This window comes from Oncorhynchus tshawytscha, linkage group LG22, assembly GCF_018296145.1.
Source record: "Oncorhynchus tshawytscha isolate Ot180627B linkage group LG22, Otsh_v2.0, whole genome shotgun sequence".
NCBI lineage: Eukaryota > Metazoa > Chordata > Actinopteri > Salmoniformes > Salmonidae > Oncorhynchus > Oncorhynchus tshawytscha.
Genome location: NC_056450.1, coordinates 44483883 through 44492762, shown reverse-complemented (window position 1 = coordinate 44492762; position 8880 = coordinate 44483883). Strand labels below are relative to the sequence as shown.

The 8880-nt window shown below is 45.8% G+C and overlaps 1 protein-coding gene across 2 annotated transcripts in view; it reads right to left on the bottom strand.

The window, feature by feature from the left end:
* LOC112240869 (plexin-B3) overlaps window positions 1-7562 on the bottom strand; it is a 184392-nt gene extending 176830 nt beyond the window's left edge. For both annotated transcript variants that reach the window (XM_042304332.1, XM_042304333.1), the window contains exon 1: window positions 7348-7562. The gene's annotated coding sequence lies outside the window, so the exon portion shown is untranslated. The remainder of the gene's footprint in view (window positions 1-7347) is intronic.
* Between the last annotated feature and the right edge of the window lie 1318 nt (window positions 7563-8880).

Genomic DNA, 8880 nt, shown 5'->3' with positions numbered 1-8880 from the left:
GCATGATACTGAAGTATCCATTATAACAACCTACAACTCCGACAGACTTTGATCTCTGGTGGACAAACCAGAGGCTTTCTGTTGACTGACTATGCAGCAGACAGGCCGGCGATCGGAGAGGAACAACAAAGGCATACACTCGTAAATATGTCAATTGCTATTTATTTTCAAAATGAGTGGCTGTTCGTGTTAAAAGTTTTGGCAGTTCATGAGTGTAGTTATCGACTGTATTACAGTGAATTCTCGGAGTGGCCCCACCCCTTTCCTTTGTCTACCAAGCTGTCATACCGGCTTAGTCCACTAGGGACTTTTCTGTGTATCATGTCAGTAACCAATATATGACCTAATTGGGTGTGTGTTTGTGTAATTCTGTGATTAAGTTAGTAAATAAATAGACCAATTTGTATATCGCTGATTGATGATTCACTTTCTCTGATCATGGGAACAACATGAATTTGTGCATGAGGCAGGTGCAGTGCGACTCGAGTTTCACCATCAGGTGGAAGATGGTGTCCCCTCTCTTTGGGTAGTCTCACCGGAGGAAAGGAAGGAGAGCAGGGACCGTGAGAGGTGGACCCTCAGCGGGAGGGAGAAGGTGGCAGAGACTAATACAGTTTCTAAAACAACTAGGAAATAGCAGACTTCTGACTTCAGTGCGGTCAATACAACTGGGACCTCAAAACAAAACTAGATCGACTGGGGAATATAGTTTGGAACGGTCAACACACAAGCATCTTTCTACAGCAGACCTGAAGTTCACGGGCATCATGATTTGACTTTTCCCAGAGTTCCCTGTTCTCTTAAATACCATCAGATGCATGAACATCAGTCCAGTAAATAAAAAAATAAAATTATTTGCAAATGATGCTCAGCTGTGATAATGTATTACACCAGGCACAAAGCCAACATGCTGTGATAATGTATTAGACCAGGCACATAGCCAACATGCTGTGATAATGTATTACACCAGACATATAGCCAACATGCTGTGATAATGTATTAGACCAGGCATATAGCCAACATGCTGTGATAATGTATTACACCAGGCACATAGCCAACATGCTGTGATAATGTATTACACCAGGCACAAAGCCAACATGCTGTGATAATGTATTAGACCAGGCACATAGCCAACATGCTGTGATAATGTATTAGACCAGGCACATAGCCAACATGCTGTGATAATGTATTAGACCAGGCATATAGCCAACATGCTGTGATAATGTATTACACCAGGCACATAGCCAATATGCTGCTCAAACCTACAGCAAACGTCATTCCTACACACAGTTGAAGTCGGACGTTTACATACACCTTAGCCAAATATATTTAAACTCAGTTATTCACAATTCCTGACATATAACCCTGATAAAAAGGGTCAGTTAGGATCACCACTTTATTTTAAGGATGTGAAATGTCAGAATAACAGTAGAGAGAATGATTTATTTCAGCTTTTATTTCCTTCATCACATTCCCAGTGGGTTTACATGCACTCAATTAGTATTTGGTAGAATTGCCTTAAAATTGTTTAACTTGGGTCAATCGTTTGAGGTAGCCTTTGGGGCAGCAGTGTAGCCTAGTGGTTAGAGTGTTGTACTAGTAACCGGAAGGTTGCAAGTTCAAACCCCCGAGGTGACAAGGTACAAATCTGTCATTCTGCCCCTGAACAGACAAAATAAGAATTTGTTCTTCACTGACTTGCCTGGTCAAATAAAAGGTCAAATAAAACACGTTTCCCACAATAAGTTGAGGAATGGGCCAAAATTCACCCCTGAGCCAGTTTTGTAGGCCTCCTTGCTCGCACACATTTTCAGTTCTGCCTACAAATTCTCCATAGGATTGAGGTCAGGGCTATGTGTTGGCCACTCCAATACCTTGACTTTGTTGTCCTTAAGCCATTTTGCCACAACTTTGGAAGTATGCTAGGTCAATGTCCATTTGGAAGACCCATTTGCAACCAAGCTTTAACTTCCTGACTGATGTCTTGAGATGTTGCTTCAATATATCCACACACTTGTCACTCCTCATGATGCCATCTATTTTGTGAAATGCAGTCCCTCCTGCAGCAAAGCACCCCCACAACATGATTCATTATGACCAAAGTTCTATTTTTGTTTCATCAGACCAGAAGACATTTCTCCAAAAAGTACGATCTTTGTCCCCATGTGCAGTTGCAAACCATAGTCTGGCTTTTTATGGTGGTTTTAGAACGATATAGGACTCGTTTTACTGTGGATGTAGATTTCCTCCAGCATCTTCACAAGGTCCTTTGCTGCGGTTTTGGGATTTATCTGATTTGCACTTTCCGCACCAAAGTACGTTCATCTCTAGGCGACAGAACGCGTCTCCTTCCTGAGTGGTATGACGGCTGCGTGGTCCCATGGTGTTTATACTTGCGTACTGTTGTTTGTTCAGATGAACCTGGTCCAAGGATGAACCAGACTTGTGGAGGTTTACAATGTATTTTTCTGAGGTCTTGGCTGATTTCCCCATGATGTCAAGCAAAAAGGCACTGAGTTTGAAGGTAGGCCTTGAAATACACCCACAGGTACACCTCCAATTGACTCAAATGATGTCAATCAGAAGCTTCTAAAGCCATGACATCATTTTCTGGAATTTTCCAAGCTGTTTAAAGGCACAGTCAACTTAGTGTATGTAAACTTCTGACCCACTGGAATTGTGATACAGTGAATTATAAGTGAAATCATCTGTCTGTAAACAATTGTTGGAAAAATTACTTGTGTCATGCACAAAGTAGATGTCCTAACCGACTAGCCAAAACTATAGTTTGTTAACAAGAAATTTGTGGAGTTGTTGAAAAACGAGTTAACGACTCCAACCTAAGAGTAAGTAAACTTCCGACTTCAACTATAATTATGGCGCAAAAAAAATTGAGTGGCTGGTGGATTTTTTTCCATCTACCCGCCACAGTGGCTGGGGGACTAAAAAGTTGATTTTGGGATCGACTCAGTAAGCATAAGGCGATTTCAGCTATTTACGTTGTACACAAACGACATGATCAATACGTTCGTACAAACTCTTTGATAGTTTTTTAGCCCAACGCAAAACTCAAGTGGGGAGTTACATGCAGCTAGACAGCATATCAAAACACAAGCAAGACAGACACAGCAATGTGTCGGGACTGTGTGCCTCTCCTGTTTGTGCCACTGCAATATCCGTTACAACAGGCAGAAAGTTGTAACCTTCATAAAAGGTCTTGAATGTTCCTTCAATCTGCTACAGGGTTTTGATTTCAGTGGTTCAGAAATATGAGGCAGAGACGTTGGCTACATCGTCATGGTTCAGAAGAAGGGTGAGCAAAGAGAGAAACGAGACGGGAGGTGGTTCAGAAGAAGGGTGAGCAAAGAGAGAAACGAGAGGTGGTTCAGAAGAAGGGTGAGCAAAGACAAAAACGAGACGGGAGGTGGATCAGAAGAAGGGTGAGCAAAGAGAGAAAACGGTTCAGAAGAAGGGTGAGCAAAGACAAAAACGAGAGGTGGTTCAGAAGAAGGGTGAGCAAAGACAAAAACGAGACGGGAGGTGGTTCAGAAGAAGGGTGAGCAAAGACAAAAACGAGACGGGAGGTGGTTCAGAAGAAGGGCGAGCAAAGACAAAAACGAGACGGGAGGTGGTTCAGAAGAAGGGTGAGCAAAGAGAAAAACAAGACGGGAGGTGGTTCAGAAGAAGGGTGAGCAAAGAGAGAAATGTGACAGGAGGTCTGGTGAGCAGTAGCTAAGTTAGAATTTTTTGGGGGTGTAAATTTTTTTTTTTAAATGTCCAGAACGTGATCTGGATCAGTAGCTTTGAGAAAGAATATCCATACTTGGTCGGGCGGGGTCGAAAACTCTGTATTCACAGCCACAGCCAAAAATGAAAGTGTCCTCCCTAGACAGACAGAGCGAGATGGAGACAGACAGAGCGAGATGAGCCCTGCAGAGCTCCTGAGGGGGAACTGTGCATCATACATTAAAAAGACCCCATACATATTTAATGACACCTTGAGCGCATCAACACTGAAGCCCCCCCCCCATCTTTATGTGTGGGACAGGGGAGGGTGAATCTGACAAGAGACGGAGAGGGGGCTCAGCAGTTGGCATGATCAAGGGCTCTCTCACACACACACACACACAGTGTCAGCACAATTTACACAGCCAGAAACAGACAATGATGTGTTGATGTAATCTTAGCACGACAAAGGAGAAGCATATAGCCTATATTACCGTGTACTGGAATTTTGGTCTGAGAGAAATGAGGGAGGCACTGCAGCCTGCCACAGACCCAAAACAACACTTGCTACTGGTAGAGATCATACCACGCTCAGTCACTTAGGTCACTCGTTTTGCCCATTCTAACGTTGGGGTTAACTAACAGAACCACCAGGGCTAGCTAACAGGACCACCAGGGCTAGCTAACAGGACCACCAGGGCTAGCTAACAGGACCAACAGAGTTGGCTAACAGGATCACCAGGGTTGGATAACAGGATCACCAGGGTTGGATAACAGGATCACCAGGGTTGGATAACAGGATCACCAGGGTTGGATAACAGGATCACCAGGGCTGGCTAACAGGATCACCAGGGCTGGCTAACAGGATCACCAGGGCTGGCTAACAGGATCACCAGGGCTGGCTAACAGGATCACCAGGGCTGGCTAACAGGATCACCAGGGCTGGCTAACAGGATCACCAGGGCTGGCTAACAGGATCACCAGGGCTGGCTAACAGGATCACCAGGGCTGGCTAACAGGATCACCAGGGCTGGCTAACAGGATCACCAGGGCTGGCTAACAGGATCACCAGGGCTGGCTAACAGGATCACCAGGGCTGGCTAACAGGATCACCAGGGCTGGCTAACAGGACCACCAGGGCTAGCTAACAGGACCACCAGGGTTAGGGTTAGCTAACAGGACCACCAGGGTTGGCTAACAGGACCACCAGGGTTGGCTAACAGGACCACCAGGGTTAGGGTTAGCTAACAGGACCACCAGGGCTAGCTAACAGGATCACCAGGGTTGGCTAACAGGACCACCAGGGTTGGCTAACAGGACCACCAGGGTTGGGGTTAGCTAATAGGACCACCAGGGTTGGCTAACAGGACCACCAGGGTTAGGGTTAGCTAACAGGACCACCAGGGATAGCTAACAGGATCACCAGGGTTGGCTAACAGGACCACCAGGGTTAGGGTTGGCTAACAGGACCACCAGGGTTAGGGTTGGCTAACAGGACCACCAGGGTTAACTAACAGGACCACCAGGGTTAACTAACAGGACCACCAGGGTTAGGGTAACAGGACCACCAGAGTTAACTAAGAGGACCACAAGGGTAAGCTAACAGGACCACCAGGGTTAGCTAACAGGACCACCAGGGTTAGCTAACAGGACCATCAGGGTTAACTAACAGGACCACCAGGGTTAACTAACAGGACCACCAGGGTTAACTAACAGGACCACCAGGGTTAACTAACAGGACCACCAGGGTTAACTAACAGGACCACCAAGGTTAGGGTTTGCTAACAGGACCACCAAGGTTAGGGTTTGCTAACAGGACCACCAAGGTTAGGGTTCGCTAACAGGACCACCAAGGTTAGGGTTAGCTAACAGGACCACCAGGGTTAACAGGACCACCAGGATTAAGGTTAGCTAACAGGACCACCAGGGTTAGGGTTAGCTAACAGAACCACCAGGGTTAGCTAACAGAACCACCAGGGTTAGCTAACAGGACCACCAGGGTTAGCTAACAGGACCACCAGGGTTAGGGTTAGCTAACAGGACCACCAGGGTTAACTAACAGAACCACCAGGGTTAGCTAACAGGACCACCAGGGTTAGGGTTAGCTAACAGGACCACCAGGGTTAACTAACAGGACCACCAGGGTTAGGGTTAGCTAACAGGACCACCAGGATTAACTAACAGGACAACCAGGGTTAGCTAACAGGACCACCAGGGTTAGGGTTAGCTAACAGGACTAACAGGACCACCAGGGTTAACAGGACCACCAGGGTAAACAGGACCACCAGGGGTTAGCTAACAGGACCACCAGGGTTAGGGTTAACAGCTAACAGGGTTACCACCAGGGTTAGCTAACAGGACCACCAGGATTAACTAACCCACCAACCTAACAGGACCACCAGGGTTCCCCACCAGGGTTAACTAACAGGACCACCAGGGTTAGGGTTAACCCACCAGTTCCCCAGGGTGAACGAGGCAGTTAACCCACCGTTCCCCTGAACGAGGCAGTTAACCCACCGTTCCCTGAACGAGGCAGTTAACCCACCGTTCCCCTGAACGAGGCAGTTAACCCACCGTTCCCCTGAACGAGGCAGTTAACCCACCGTTCCCCTGAACGAGGCAGTTAACCCACCGTTCCCCCTGAACGAGGCAGTTAACCCACCCCCTGACCAGTTAACCCACCGTGAACGAGGCAGTTAACCCACCGTTCCCCTGAACGAGGCAGTTAACCCACCGTTCCCCTGAACGAGGCAGTTAACCCACCGTTCCTCTGAACAAGGCAGTTAACCCACTGTTCCTCTGAACAAGGCTGTTAACCCACTGTTCCCCTGAACAAGGCTGTTAACCCACTGTTCCCCTGAATAAGGCAGTTAACCCACTGTTCCCCTGAGCACAGAAGACGTGGATGTTGATTAAGGCAGCCCCCCCACACCTCTTTGATTCAGAGAGGTTGGGTTAAATGAGGAAGACACATTTCAGGTGGACAACTGACTAGGTATCTCCACTTCACTAATAATAATAATAATAATAATAATAATAGCCAACAAATACTATAATAATGAACCAGAACAAATAGAATAGGGTTTCACCAACTTGGTTCATTATTAGGGGTTCGGCAACTAACGTAGCTGCTGAACCCGTAATGAACTGTTCAGCTTTACCACAACACAGAAACACTGACAGGTGTGCAGGCGGAGTAAAACCAACTGGTACCATTCACACACACACACAAAGTTAGCTTTGAACCAGGTAGTTGACCACTTTATACTAGCTACGTAGCATTAAAACACACCAGAGCTGGTCTTTGATGCCAGTTAGTTTCAGTTTGATGTGTATGGGGGTGTGAGTTAGCCAATTTCCCTGTGCAAACACCTGGAAGAATGTGAACTATTTTGTGTGCGGCATAGCAGCAAGTGCCGACATATCAATGTAAACTTCGCCAAACACTTCCAAAGAAACACTTTTTCACACGTCAACACAAGCTTTTACTTCCGACCGTTTTAGTAATTCCCTGTAATGTTATGACTACAGGTGCCCAGCATGAACAAGTTAGTGGAACCGGGCAACACACGAACTAAACGCACATCAATGTCCCACAGCCGGTAGACAGAAAACACCTACCTCTCATAGACTGACACTTCTCTTTGTTAACCATCCGCTTGTAGAAATACAAGTCATCCACATAGATGGTCCGTGTGGTGTTTACATGGGATGAATGACCGCCAGCGGGTCGAGTCGACCCCCTGCCCACAAAACAGCGTAGCTCCGTGGGTAGCTGTGCTTTCAGCTGCCGGGGTTGAGCTCCTGTAGGAGAAGTTTCCTAGGGTGAGTTGAGGTTGGACAGGACCCACAATGCAACACGTGGTAGAGGACAGGGGTGTTTTTAAAAGGGTCCGTGCTATACTGGATCCTTGGGACGTCCCTAAACATTGAAGTTGACCTTTTACAATTGTTAAGGTGAGGGTTGTGTTTATGGTTAATGTTATGGTTGGTTTAGGGATGTGTCTAACCATTGAAGTTGACCCACCTAATTGTTAAGGTGAGGGTTGTGTTTATGGTTAATGTTATGGTTGGTTTAGGGATGTGTCTAACCATTGAAGTTGACCCACCTAATTGTTAAGGTGAGGGTTGTGTTTATGGTTAATGTTATGGTTGGTTTAGGGATGTGTCTAACCATTGAAGATGACCCACCTAATTGTTAAGGTGAGGGTTGTGTTTATGGTTAATGTTATGGTTGGTTTAGGGATGTGCCTAACCATTGAAGTTGACCCACCTAATTGTTAAGGTGAGGGTTGTATTTATGGTTAATGTTATGGTTGGTTTAGGGATGTGTCTAACCATTGAAGTTGACCCACCTAATTGTTAAGGTGAGGGTTGTGTTTATGGTTAATGTTATGGTTGGTTTAGGGATGTGTCTAACCATTGAAGTTGACCCACCTAATTGTTAAGGTGAGGGTTGTGTTTATGGTTAACGTTATGGTTGGTTTAGGGATGTGTCTAACCATTGAAGTTGACCCACCTAATTGTTAAGGTGAGGGTTGTGTTTATGGTTAATGTTATGGTTGGTTTAGGGATGTGTCTAACCATTGAAGATGACCCACCTAATTGTTAAGGTGAGGGTTGTGTTTATGGTTAATGTTATGGTTGGTTTAGGGATGTGTCTAACCATTGAAGATGACCCACCTAATTGTTAAGGTGAGGGTTGTGTTTATGGTTATGGTAGGGACGTCCCCAGGATTCCAGATAGGTGCAGTGAGGAGGAACTCATCAATTCTTGTGACCAAAAGATGGGTTGGGATGTTAAGTAACAACACAGATGTGTGTGCAACTATGGGGCAAAATACAGACAGGGTTGGTTTATGATGTTGACAACAGCGGAAAATGAGTCCACCAGACTGGCACACATTCAACAAGGATATTCGTTCAAATCCGTCATGATTAATGTATTGTAACAGGCGGTCACTTCAGTCCGTTTTGGATATAATTGGCTGTTTTCGCTGCATATAACATGTGGAAGTTGTCCCTTTTCAGGTTTAGAAGAAGTGACTGCTAAATGCTAACTCCCGTTTGTATGAGCTGGTTAGCATAGCCATAAATCAGTGGTGGTATTCAGTCGTTTGTAGCTGTAAAGCAGTTGATTGGTAACTCTTACAT